Source organism: Trachurus trachurus, assembly GCF_905171665.1.
Source record: "Trachurus trachurus genome assembly, chromosome: 7".
Lineage (NCBI taxonomy): Eukaryota > Metazoa > Chordata > Actinopteri > Carangiformes > Carangidae > Trachurus > Trachurus trachurus.
The window spans coordinates 11128286-11142550 of record NC_139901.1 but is presented as its reverse complement, the minus strand read 5'-3'; the positions used below and the strand labels follow the sequence as shown (position 1 = coordinate 11142550).

At 40.4% G+C, this 14265-nt stretch overlaps 1 protein-coding gene across 1 annotated transcript in view; it reads left to right on the top strand.

The window, feature by feature from the left end:
* The first annotated feature begins 1200 nt into the window (after window positions 1–1200).
* The window catches only part of LOC310988739 (vitamin D3 receptor A), a 78120-nt gene continuing 65055 nt past the window's right edge, over window positions 1201–14265 (top strand). Inside the window, exons 1-2 of the mRNA XM_083975437.1 lie at window positions 1201–1304; window positions 2445–2614. The gene's annotated coding sequence lies outside the window, so the exon portion shown is untranslated. The remainder of the gene's footprint in view (window positions 1305–2444; window positions 2615–14265) is intronic.

Sequence of the window (14265 nt, the reverse complement as noted above, 5' to 3'; positions counted from 1 at the left end):
CAATAAGCAGGTTTCATGTTGCCCTTTTTCCATCTGTCAAAAAGGGGCTAATGTTGTCTCATTTGTGTCGTTGCTTGAAATGTGCAGCAAGTTATGGATACTCACAGGCATGTTGCCAGCGTGGGCCTCCTTGTACTGTGAAAAGCTGAATCCTTTAACAGGCAAATAGTCAAAAGTCCAGTTGATGTGCCCTTGGTAAAAGAAAGACACTCATATACTGTATGTAGCTCATCCAGGGTTGCTCTGCACTGACCCATCAGTGGAAATGACAAGAGATGTTTTTAGGAAGATAATCATGACAAATTAAAGACTGAGTATGTGGTGATTGAGGTGCAATAATAAAACCTCCCAGGGGTGACACAGTATAGCACCGTGGGGCCCTATCACTCCCTCTAAATTCTTCCTCTAAGTAGACAAATTATCCTGTGTGTCAATTATCCTGTGTGTCATATATATATATATATATATATATATATATATATATATATATATATATATATATATATATATATATATATATATATATATATATATATATATATATATACGCTCTCTCACACACAGACCAACAGAGGAGTTGTTGAGTTATTTGGGTGTCTCAATGAAAATGTTTTTGACCAACCTCTTATGCTCTTGGTATGTGTATGCTATATCAGTTACCATCAGTTTCCAGGACAGAGAGACCAGAGGGAGTGAAGAGGATGCTGGAACTTTCATATATTATGTATAGGTAAACCATTAATAATTCATAATTAGATATAACTGTAGAATTCAAAATACAGCATTGCTTAAACACTTATTTTTCTTTTTTTATATAAATATAGCACCAACAACAACAACAAAAAAGGCCCAATAAAAATAGTGACATTTTTTGACCCTGTCTCCATTCTCTATAAATGCAGGTAAACAAATTCGCCAGAACACTACCAGTTTCTGTATATAGGTCTTATCGCTTTTACGTTTAATTATGTAATTACATTTTTATTATGAACTGTTATTTTTGGACAAATTGTTTACTACCTTTCAGGCTGCGTGCTACGTCACGACACACCCCTATATGGTAGGGAGACAGCTGGAGACTCAGTCGGAGACTGATAGGCCTCTCGACCAATGGGCGCAGACTGTGTCCCGGGAGTGGAGAGCTGTGATTGGACGGCGGAGGCAATATATATATGTATAGATATGCCTGACTGCTAAACCGTGGGGGCGGGATCATGGAGAAGTGCGGTCCATCTATATTGATACAGATCTAAAAAAACTGGACTAACACAGAGTCGCTTACGTTGCGCTTCGCATGGATTAATGTAAGTTTTCCCACCACTTTTCCTCTACCTTTGCGACTGTCGCCTGCAAGGAAAGGTGTAATGCCGCCCGTAGCACACTGTAGTTTTTTGTTGTTGCTCTTTCTCGTGTCGTTCTTGCTGAGAGAAGTGCTTTCAGGCCGAGAGGCACACACGCTTTTTAGGCCAGTAAAGTGGGCTGCTGCCTGCCGCCGCTGCTGGTAACGTAGCGTTAGCCGCTGTTAATGCTCTCTAGCGGGCTGCAGTATTTTTGACATACCACTGACTCAAACAATGTACCCAGTCAGCCTAGGCGTAATGTCATTGTAGAGAGGCCATTTCACAGCAGCCCCCGCTACTGTAAGACAATAATACCTACGGTGTAGTGTCGGGAAAGAGGGGGGGCAAGATAAACGTTTTAGTTTTTTGTAACTGCTGGCGGGTTTTTTTCTTCTTCTTCTTTTTCTGCTAGCTAGTGTCCGAGCCCCGTTAACGTCTGACCGCTCGTGCGTGGTGGGGAGAGAGGGAGAAGAGGAGGAGAAGGGGGGGCACGGCGAAACTCCTTTTAAAAATGTGGCAATTGAATATGGCCGTGTGTGCTGCTGGCAATATGAAACAAACCCAGTGACATGACTTGAGGCGAATAAGAAATGGTTAGGATCCATTATTCAAGTCGTCGGAGATCACACATTCAAACACGTGAACTTTCACGTTACGTTTCTTGCTTTTTTCTCTTTCTCTTCTCCCCCTTCAACCTCGCACGTTTTTTCCTCCCCTCCAACAATGCTACGGAGCGGGGGGGAGTGAGTTGAGTGAGGGAGAAACATTAAACTTGAAACTTGTTTGGGTGCAGTGCTGCTGTGTGCCGTGTAACTTTGTGAGCCGAACCTCGCAGAAGATGTTAAATGGCCTCTTTAAATGTCTGAAGTGTTATTATCTGCGGTGTTTACCTTCGGCCGAGCACCGCAGCGACTGAATTGCCAGATTTAATGAATGACGTTTGGTGTGACAGTGTTGTCCGTGGAAGAAATAACGGGACGTAGGGGCTCCAGCGTTACTCAATTCCCAGCCAACTACCCCCCCTCCCCAGCCCCCTCCCCGGACTGACCGTTACATAGCCCTGCCTAATTCACTCCTCCTTTCTTTCCTTTCTTCTGTTGACAGTTTTGTTTTATACCCGAGGAGAAAAGTTTTTTTCAGCGTGGTGGAGAAATTGTTAAAAACCCGCCTTCAACTCCACTGGCTCGGAAAATTTTTGGGCGACCTGGCTCCAACATTTTGGGCCCCCTCCCCTCTGCTTACTGCACAAAGTGAAGGTTGATATGCCACAGCAGGTAAGAGAGGAATCACCAGTTTTGTTGTTTTTGTGTGTGTGTGCATGCATGTGTGTGTGACAGAAACGCACCATGGGCTCTGGTGTTAGCATGCAAGTTGTGAGCTAGTAGCTTGCACATTAGCAAAACAAAATCTTGCAGCTTTACCCCCCCATTTTTTTATTGTGTTTACGTGCGCTGAGGCCTCATGCCTTTTTTTTTTTTACGTTGCAGATTCATTCCGCATTTCAGCAAACTTCCATAACCAGCCTTGTCCCGGTTGTGTTTTGTGTGTGTGGTGTTATTGTTATAGGCGGGTGCTTCCCTCCACATTCCACATGTGTATGTCTGCCTTGCCTGCCTGCCTGCCTGCATGCAGCAGGGCCAGTGCGCAAATCCCTTGCAAATCCAAAAACACCGATAGGGAAACAACCCGAAATGTATGGCATTAACTCCGGTTTACGGTAACGTGTATTTAAAAACTGGCAGGCAGATGTTGCACATCGGTGATGTCTGTCATCCGTTCCTGGAGGTTGTCAGTGGCTGATGTGGAGGAGAGGCTGCTCCTCTCAGGCGGCGAGGACAAAGGGACAGATTAGCATGGAGCTGAGTGGAGCAGAATGGACATGGGTAGTAGACTTCAGCCAGTTTGATATAAATGTTTTTGTTATTGTGTGACTCGTGGGAAGCACACACACCTACACAGAAGTGCACAGCCTGTTGTAAAGTTAACTTGGTTTGTGATATTGTATTCTACATGTTTTATCTATGGCCATCAGAGAGCAGCATCCGTTATAATGGGCATTATTTTTTGTTTTATTTGGAGGCTGAAGTTTAGAGAGAAACTTTGGTCCTGCTTTTTTTTTTTACAGAGGAATAAAACTGATACTATACATTGAGAGATTGATTTTAGCTTTAGTTGGACAACAATCTTTCTCTTGCACTGTCTGATTTACTAATCGGCCTTTTCTCTTTTTTTTTTGCACTGTTGTATGTCAAAACACCATAGCTGTGCTGCTCTGTTTGTAGTGCTGCACTGGAATTACAGGGACTGTTCCAGCCTCTTTTTTGTGGTGTTGACTCGGCTAAACATGATGAAAGACAATGTGTGAGTTTAGAAAGTTGTTTTGTTGCAGTATTTGTATGTTTGCTTGTTTAAGCGGATTGTAATTTTTCCTGGGTTGCTGCTCCCCTACGTTGTGAGTAAACACACATGCTGCAACCTGCAATGACATGATTCACTGACCACTTACCTCCCACTGCTGGTGGGCCATAACCTTGTGCATGCTTTCATATTGGCAGCTCAGAGGGATACAGTACGTAAGGCGGTCGATGTACAGTTCATCGCGGTTCCACGAGTCTGGAAATAGCTGGAAATGGAGAGGTTTTGTAATGAAAGGGACAATTGCTGTGTCACTTTGCTGTGTTGATTCCTTCATCTAAAGGTACCCTCCACCCACCTATTACCTCAGTGGGATACAAAGGGCCTTTTTCTGTAATGAGGTGCTTAGTGGAGCACATTGTGCTCAGGAGGTTTGTATTCTGCTGAGTTACAGGCAGGTTGTAAAATGATAACAGATGCATGGGGGCCTCAAGGTGCAGCACTATTTTGAAACATAAGCGAATTCCCAGCAATATGGATTTCTTGTATGAATTTGTGCATTCGTGCGCACACACATTCACATATTTGGGCCAACAAGTCTGCACACTCACACACTTGTTGCTATGAGTTAAAATTTTCCAGTGTCTTTGTTGAGTTCACAAGACATTTCTGCTTTTTATTTGCTTTTGCAAAAAGTGATGTTTGCAGTTACGGCTCATTACAATGCACATCCAACAATTGTTAGACTGTTTTTAAAGTGTTTCCTTCATCCTACAGTACTGGAAGCAAATATTTAAAATGAGAATTGTTGTCATTCTATTACTACTACTAGTACTTACTTACTAAACCTAAAGTGTCCATCATGTCAGGGTAAAGTGTGGTTGGTGTCAAAACCTGATGCAGGAACAGAAATAGGATGTTTGTGTTTATGATATTACATCTTATGATGTTTGATTTCTATTTCAGTTAACGACCTACAGGGCAGTCACTAACAATCATTTTCACTATGGAATAACCTGATGAGTTTTGAATCCATTAGTTGATCATTTGTATGAAACTAATTGAATATGAATCAAACGAACTCTCTGATTTTTCTTGTCCAACCAGCTGTCTAACAACCTGTCCAAGATAAAAAATTAAGCATAGCAGCAATACCATTAATTAAAACTACTAAATTAAATTGACTGAAAAATTGTTTTGGGGTTTTTGGTTTTTTCCCTCTATGAATGGATACCACATTGCTATAACAATTTGATATCACCATAAACCCTTTTCAGTAATTTACACTGACATTAACCACAATAGCCTAATATACAGTATAGATTTCACAAGGATGATATACATTTTTTGGAGGGGTTATAACTAAATTTGGATTATTTTATATTTCATCCTGAGCACCTAATACAGTACAAGCTGTTTTTTTGTCGGTCATTGCTGCTGTTCAGTCTCCCCATTAAGCATCAGATGAGGGATTTTGCCGTGCAGTGTTTTGACAAGTGTAGTGATGAGAATATGCCAGATTTTGGTAGATAAATAATAGTTTTGTTTTGGTATATTGCTGTCAAGGCACTGGTTTGTTTATATTTGACAAACTGTGATGCTGGCATGGCTACCTCTTGTCCTGAGTCAACACTGCAATTGGATGTTTTCAAAGTTCAGATAATATTTGACTACTGATTCCAGTTTAGTCTGTGCTGATCACTTCAGATCTAGATGATCCCTTGTAACAATGTTGTTACAGATAGAGGCTCAGGCTTAGCTGAAAGATGTTTTTAAAACAAGTGTTAATATGTAAGATCAGGGAACTGATGGTTGCATTCACTCAAATGTTGGTTAATTTGTATCTTACAGCTACTAAATCTGACAGACAAGCATCTTTCCACTGTCTTTAAACTACATAACTCCTCTTAACAGAGAGCAGTATTTTTCTTTACCTTGTACTTCATACCATTTTAACAAAGAGGATGCAGATATTAATAATTAATTTTATGTCATATTTATCGATCTTGCTTAAATTGTTACAGTCAGGCATCATTCAACAATCAATCAACATTGAATAATGCATTCATTAATTCAAACTTAATTCATAAATCTTACATAGATTGAAAAGGTGTAGGCTGAAGCTATGTTTATATACCCTTTAATTCTTCATTTCAGTTAAACCTTTTGGAGCTCTTTATGGTTTCAGTGTTACAGAAAGTAGCAGAAATCTTATAATCAACGAATGAAGCCAAATAAATAAATGGCATTAAAGTTGCAGTCAAATCCCAAATGATCAATCCTGTTTGCTTTCTATCATACTGTTTTAATTCAATCCAAACATCTTAACACTCTGTCATAAGTTTTGTTGTTTTTGTCTGTTAAACTGATCTTCATTCAAACTGGTTTCTGTTCTGCTTATGTCAAACAAAACCCCCGTGTGGTGTAGTAGAAGGTTGTCCCCAAGGGAAGATCTACCAAACCCCAGGTGCCAGAGATGGCAAAGTGTCAAGAAACATCCAGAGGTGGCATCACTGTTGTGTGATATGTTTCAGCAATAGAGCGGAGGGGGAAAAAAAGACATTTGTGTGCTTTGTGACATTCACATGTGAGGGAATACTCCTCTTTTGTTATTCCTTTATTCCTACGGCCAGTCTCCCTCTACCCTCCTCCCTCCTTTTAATGTGAACGTGCTAAACAGGGGCTAATGGATTCCTTATGAGAGGTAGTTGTGTTGCTACAATGTAAATGTAGTGGAGGCTCTGGTGTTGTGGCTGGTGTGATTAGGCCTTGTTTGAAGCCCCTAAGGGGCTTGGCGAGATAAACGTCAATAGCGGCTCGGCTAGCAGTTTAAGGTCACAGGATACAATACAAGCAGCGCTTTCAGAATCGCAAGTTCTCAGGGTTTAACAGAATGACTTGGTGGAGGTATACTGGAGGTATACTAGGCATATAGAGCCTAGAGATCACAGGGTTCGTGTAACGTGTTGTGGTGCGAGTACTTATGGGGTGAGAAGTTCAATTTCCCACAGTACGAATAATATATTAATTGCCATTTGGATAATGGTGTCACCATCAAGATGCAGTGCTCTGCACCTGTATTGTAGTGTGCGCAGGGGTATGTTTAGGGAGTTAATTTCTTATTGAACTATATTTCTTCAACAAGTTTTCTTATTTCATGCAGTTTTCTTGAATGGGCCATGAGTTGGGTCGAACTTGGGAAAACCCTGTGAACAGTATTTTTGCAGTTTTGCTTTGAGCAACGCACATGGTATTGCTAGGATTTCATTAATCCATGCAATGCGCCTGAGGATAGTGAAACTTTAAGTACACTGGCTGCTCATTTCCTTACACTCTCCTATAATCAATTCAACCAAATCTATACAAATTTAATTGGTTGTCAGTACGCTGAATATTTGCCACGGTGATGAAGCCATCCCCTCAGGCACGCATCTAAAACCAGTTACCAGTCATTTGCAGTGTTCATCAGCATCCATTTGACCTGTCAGACTGACTTAAGATAAAGTGTAGGCCCACTTTTCTTTCAGCAGGGCCACGCGGGGCTTAACGTGGTCCAAGAACAGCTTAAATGCTTAACAAGAGACTAAAATCACCATCAGTCTGACTTCTGCAGAGGTAACTCAAGACAGCGAATCTGATGCGGTGTTCAAGTGACGGCAGCATAGCATAATGTTTTTAGGATAAAAGCAGCACGACACATCTACAGGTAAGATGCCTTCAGAGAACCAAACCTCGCAACCCTGCCAGACTCCAGTTCCCTGATTCTAGCCAAATAACACTTTTCAAAGGTTATTATTTGCATGACATTTTACGCGTGAATAGTTATGATGCTAGTATATAAAGACTTTAAAGTCCTTTTAAATTGATTGGAAAAAAGTCCACCAGCCATGGATTCAGCCTGTTGCTGATGTTTTCTTCCTGTCACCCCTTCAGTGCTCCAGCAGAAGTTGGACAAAACTATTAAAGATCTTGGAAAAATCAGGAATGCGTCTCTCCCAGTGAAAGAAATCCAATTATAATTTTGGCCACAGGTTGGGTAATAACAACAACACCACCAACAACAAGCACCTGCTCAGATTTTATTCATGCAGTTTGTTCTGTGTGACATGATGAAATGTCCATGGCCGTAAATTTTACTGTAACAAAAAACCAACAGAAAGCCTCGCCTTTTTCTCATGTCACACAAACACAGGCTTTTTAACAAGAAGCAATCAAAGTCTGCCTGTGTTTCCTAAAACGCTCTGCTCATTCATTGACTTTGATTTGGCTTAATTGGAATCAGACTACCAAACTCCAGGCTAAAGATATTTCCTGAAGCAGCCAAAAGTCTATTATAACCATCGCTGCCTTCTGTGTGGGTAAATGGACTCAGTTTCCATTGATTTAAACTGGGGCTTTTTAATTAGACTGATGTGAGACTTAAGTTGAATGTGTTTTACTGCCACACTAAAAGCACGGCTTGCTCATTAGTGCAGCCACTCATTAAACCTGGGAGTGTGTGCGTGTGTGTGCGCGCTGGTACTTCAATCTTTATGAGGACCAGTTTGAGTTATAGACCCGAAGGAGTGGGGACATTTTGGCCGCTCGTCACAACTTCAAGTTGCTGTTTGAGAGTTAAGACTTAGTTTTAGAGATTGTTTAAGTTGGGGTTAGGCATCAAGTTGTGATGGGTAGAGTTTCTAAATCCCTTTTCATGTAGAGATCTGTCTACCTTTTTTGCTTGTTTACATAGAACCAATCTGGGAGGGGAAAAAAAAACAAAAAACGCCCCCCTGTGTGTGGCTATAGATGTCATGGTGGCGTTCTGGAATCAGAAGCGTGAAGTAATGCAACAACGTCAGCACCGGTCCTGCCATGTCAGCTCTCCCTTTTACACAGATGTGGGAGGGGCTCTGTGACGAAGGTTGGTTTAAAAATGAAAGAGCTAGGACCTATGTGTTTCATACCATCTTTTCAGCTCAGGGGGTGGGGGGAGTGAAGGCGCCCTGAAGAGTGACACAGTAGAGAGTGACACACTGCTCTTGGCTCCAACCCTTAAGGTGGTAGTTTGTGTTTTTTGACGTGGGGCTGTCTGAGGTACTAACTGACGTACTGTATATTGCTGCCGTGCACGGGGCCATCTGCAAAAACGTTTTCATCCACCTACAGAAAACAATCAGTTGAAGTGTTCCCTTTATTTTGAGCATTATCCTTTGTAAGAGTAACACAGCAGCGTGTAGTGTCGCTGCGTCCAGAAAGAGAGGCGTGGCCTTTGTGATTCAGTGACCTCAAGTAGTGATATATTTGTAAGCAGCTGTAACATTTTGACAGCAACTAAATCCACAATTGTTTGTTTGTTTTATGTTTATGCTTATTTGACAAATAAAAAACATATTGTTAACACTTTGGAGAGAGACGGGTGAGTGGTTTTCCCTCTTGCACACGCTTAAATAACTAGGAAAATAGCATCATGTTGTGACATCATGAGTCATCCTTTAACATTATCCTCCATCGTTTGAGTGTTTCTGAATATTTCAGGGACTTTGCCACAGAGCGAGGAGGAAACATTTGCAAATGAGATTCAGCTTCTGTCTCCTTCTTGCTCACTCTTTCTGTGTCTGTCTGTTGAGGCCCAGTATAAGGGGCTTTCACTGAGCTGCTAACCCTCCTTCCCAACCTTATTTTTTCTTCCCCTCCATTCCTCATTTTCTCTTTCCTGATGCTACTGTAGCACAGAGAGGGAGAGACAAGCCCACGGAGGGGGATTGGTTGTAACTCAACAGGCCCCCCACAGCAGGCTCCACCCCTCTCATCCTGTTTGTGGGACAATTAGTCATCCAAAAGTGTTGCAGATGACCAGGCAACTGGCTGTACATGCACACACAATCACACACACACACACACACACACACACACACACAAAATATGGTTTACGTCAATTGTTTTTTATTGCTATAGGTGTAAATATTTCATGCCTCTGTTTCATGTCTTCTCCCTTCCTGCGTCCGTACACACACACACACACACACACCATAGATCCAGTGTAAATGCAGAACAGCAGGCCAAAGCCGACAGGACAGGACAAAGCATGTTTTTGGCTCTGAGCTACAAAACTCTCGCTCTCGCTCTCTCCCTCACACACTCTCCCTTTCTCATGTATATTGTTAACATGTGATATTAAGCTCTATAGGCTTTTGGAGTTGGATTCAGCAGCTTTAATGAAATAACATGGGTATTATTGTATTGCATATTATGTGCCCATATATCACAGAAGTCCAGAAAAAAGTTACTTTTACAGACTGTTTCCAGAGGGTTTTTACAGCCCAGTTCCTTTTTAATATTAAATAAAAATATAACATGAAATCAGTCATTTTGCAACCTTCTTGGCACTTTTAAACACTCAGAACCATCTGTAACTGAAGGATGGCAGATCTGTTAACACCCTCTCATCTTTTTTTTTTTCTTGTACCGTTCATTTACAGTTTCATCATGTACTGAAGACTAGCTGGAGTTGACAGCTTTATGTCCGGTTTTTGGATTTATATTTGGTCTTAAAGCCAGCCCTCGGTAGATTTACAAATTGGCTTCCTGAAACCTGGTTTGGTATCCTCTCTGTAAATCTATTAAATAGAAACTGAGACAGAGAGACTAAGTCGAGCTTTATTTTAGTTCGTATTTTTATCTCCTTTATTCTCATGTCTATCATCACAAATCACAAAAGAAAAACAACTCTTAAATCAAACTGATTGTCAGAGTCTGGTACTGAACTTTGAACCCACCTCTGGGGAAATTCGATGAAAATGTAGTGTTCAAGAAATCTAATATAGATTAATGTAATATTTTAGTTTAATTTTATACAATTTATTTGCCTACTATATTTTCTTTGCTTTATAATAATTATTGATTTGTACCTCAGCTGTTTCTCTTTCCTTCCATTTTATCGTCTCTGTAGTTTCCTTCACCCTGTGCTCATCTTGCACTTGACCGTCTTGCCAGGCCTTAGACCTAAGCAGCGTGCATGTGTGTGGGCTGTGTAATTATTAAAACGGAGTCCAAACTCCTGCTCCACCTTTTTGGTTAATGTGTCATCGTGTCCTCCACACTGATGCATCATGAGGGAAAATAAAGTATTCTCATATACTCCTGCCCGAATTCTCTCTCTGCTGAGTCAGATTTCGGTGTTTGGATGCAGGATTAACTTGTTTCTGTGCAGAATAGTACAGCCAATATACAGTATTTGTTTAATATAATCATTATAAAATATAATTTGCCTCATGAAATTTCCCAAATTTATTTAAATCTACAATTAAATGTACTGTAAATCAATAATCTTTATTCTGCTCTGTCACATCAAACAACAATTATCTAACACTAGATTTTACAAATATATTAATGCATTCTGTCAGATGCTCACATTTATTTCCAAATTCTTTTTAGTAGAAATATACAATATAAAAAATTTGCAATTAAAAGCAAATGAAAAGAGAGTGAATTATCTCAACAGATGAGTAATGGACAAGCACAGATCTTTATTCTGTCTTTATTGCTTCACCTCAGGTGGTCAGACTAAGTTTTATTTGCATACTTGTCCACTGTTAAATGAGTACAGGATGGGTTTAATGCAACACAGCTTTGTCTGTCTTTTTTGTTTTTTTGTTTTGGTTACAGAAATTGGTCTTAAATCAAATTCCTGGTAGCAGTAAAATCTTAATTTGCCTTTAAACGTGCTCTGTCTCGTCTTTCTTCCAGTCCGTCTCTGCCTCATTTCCCTCTGATGTCGTTTGCGCCTCTTCCTCTCTTCCACCACCGCCAGCATTTTTACGCTCTCTGTTCCAGCCTCTCCTTCTTGTCTGTCCTTACTTTTGCATACAGCATGTTTTTTTTTTTCTTGTTATGGTTTTTCTGTGTTGCGCCGTCCTGCTCCCCCCCCCCCCCCCTTTTTTTTCTCCCTCCCGCTGTGTGCTGTATTATGTAGCATTTAAGACTCTATTTGCTTTTGGCAGGAGCTGGAGTCTGCTTGGGTCAGATTTGTTTTAGTACTACGCTGATCGCGGCTTGTAGTGTATGCCCCAGAGTTTGCAGCAGAAGAGGAAAACACGGCTACACACTCACATGTAGTCCCTCTTTCCCTAACACATGCATACACACTTACGTCCCCTTCAGACTGAATTTTGGGAATTTGGAAAAATTATGCATAGTGAAGATATATGATATGATTGTTTGTGTGCCATGCCATCTTTAACACACCACAGTTTGAAACCATGCGGAAGCCTTTTGATAATGTATATAAAATTTCAGGTCCGTCAGAGTCCGATTTTTGATGTTGGTGACTTCTTTTGTTGTGAACTGCTTTGAGATCAGAACTTGCTTTGCGATTGGATGGCAAGATTGGCTGTTTGGTCTGCTGTGTGTTGCCAGTGGAGGGTGGGACTAGTTTCTAATTGAATGAAATGACATCATGAGAGCAACAATATAATGGATTTTATTTTGATGAATACCTCAGTGAGCCAAAAAAAGGACGTACATTACTTTAACTCCTGCTGGGAATGTAGTTTGAAAACACATTTTGTTTCCCCCTATCTTTGAGATGTTAAATGCTGAAATTAAAGTAATGAAAAAATATGAGTAAGTAATGAAGAGTTTACACTATTATTTTGGTTTTCTAATTGGATATTTTCTTGTTCTTGAATAAATCTTCTCTGCCCATTTGTTTTTGTTCATTTCTCTATGAAATCAAATATCAGATATTTCACAGGGTGGAGGGGAAATGATTAGTCCTATAATTGATTCTTTTACAGACATGAAGCAATTGCTGTAGTAATTGGCTGCTTCAGTGTTGGGATTTGCTGCTTTTCTTTGTCTTGTGTGATAGCAAGAACTTAAAGGTTATAGCTACAACCTTTTCATCAAAATTATAAATTTTTCAAAAACAATACATCCAAAGTAAGGGGTGCAGAATAAAAGTATTAATTTTACTGAACAGAAAAATAAAAAAGTGTAGAAATAATTGTTTTATTAATTTTGACAGGTCCAAAATATATAAATATTTACATCTGGTTACGTTGGCAACATCGGCATGAAATGATCCCTGCGCCAACAGCATTAGTACGTTGATCTCATGTGAGGCGGCGCTCAGGGGCTGCCAGATCGTGATAGCTCTGTGGAGAAATGGCATTGTGCTAATGCTAATGCTAACTAATGGTCAGCTGGTAGGCTGTATCGTTTCCGGTGCAGGCGTGATGCTGTGGGTTTGTCGGGTTTGTCTGCAGGTGAGTTAGTGTGAAATGATTCAGATGTGTTTTCAGTCCGCTGTCAACACCGGAGCTGCTGCTCGTTTAATACAGTTAGCATTAGCTTAGCCTTAGCTACTAGCCGCTCCCTATAGGTGTACCTGGCAACCAGTACAATTGAAGGATGGAGCGACACCGGTAGGAATTAAACTTGTACCTAACCCCTTTAAAATATTGGGGATTTGGATTTGTAGAATTAAACTTCATTGCAAAGTTGGGCGATAATTTTGAGAATTGACAGACATGTGACGATCAATATAAAAAAACAGGTTGATAAAAACTTTGATAGAAAAAGACCTGTGAACAAGCATTTCCATTCCTGTTTCCGAAGCCTATCATGTCGCTTGATCCTACAGTTGTTACTTCCTTACAGCCACAAACGCTGACCTAGGCATGCTACATCATGAGCCCCGCTAGCTTGACATAACACAGCACAGCGCCATTGCGACCCCGAAGCCTGCACTGCACTCACTCACTCAGTCAATATTATGAACTGGTGTGTGGTGACCGGTAGTATTTAAAAATCAGCGCAAGTGAGATGGCAGTGGGAGAGCACCGCTATTTGGTCGACAAGAAAGGTAGAACAAGTTCTCTTGAGTGGGAACATGACGAGTAAAAACATTTACCTTAACTTATTTTTGCGCACTGCTGAACTGATTCTGCCCACCGCACAAGCAGAATGAACGAAAAAAAAGAAGCTTGTATCCTTTAAGCGGCAGCTCTATCGCGTAAAACAACATCCTTCTACAAGTCAACGATCGTTCTTTGTTCTACCAACACGTGTCAGTTAATTCACAAAAGCCAATGAGTCATTCTTGGCAGGTGAATTAGTTAGTTAGCTCCTCTGACCTGTTGTTGCTGGTTCATAAAGAACCAAAGGAAATATTTATTTATCAGACCTTACTGATGTCAGGTCACTTTAGTTGATTTCCCTTTGCTTATAATAATTTAAACAGTTAAAGCTATGAAAGGTGGTTGAATAAAGAGTTGAAGTTGAATTCAATGTTTTTTTTCTTGTGGTCCTTATTAAAAGAACGTCAAAAATGCCCCACAAATATTTAAAAGAAAATGATCGATAATTATAGATATCGATAATCAATATGATTTTTTTTTATTGATATCGCCCAGCCATACTTCACTACATGATAAATTACATTAATTAATCTTTTTGACACAGTGAAAATGAATGATTGCAGGCTGCGGCCCTCACCCTGAGCATCAACGATCAAAACCGAATTGGCACATGTGATCAGCACATCTGAAACGAGTGGACCGCAGATTTATTTATTAAGCTGTCTGGG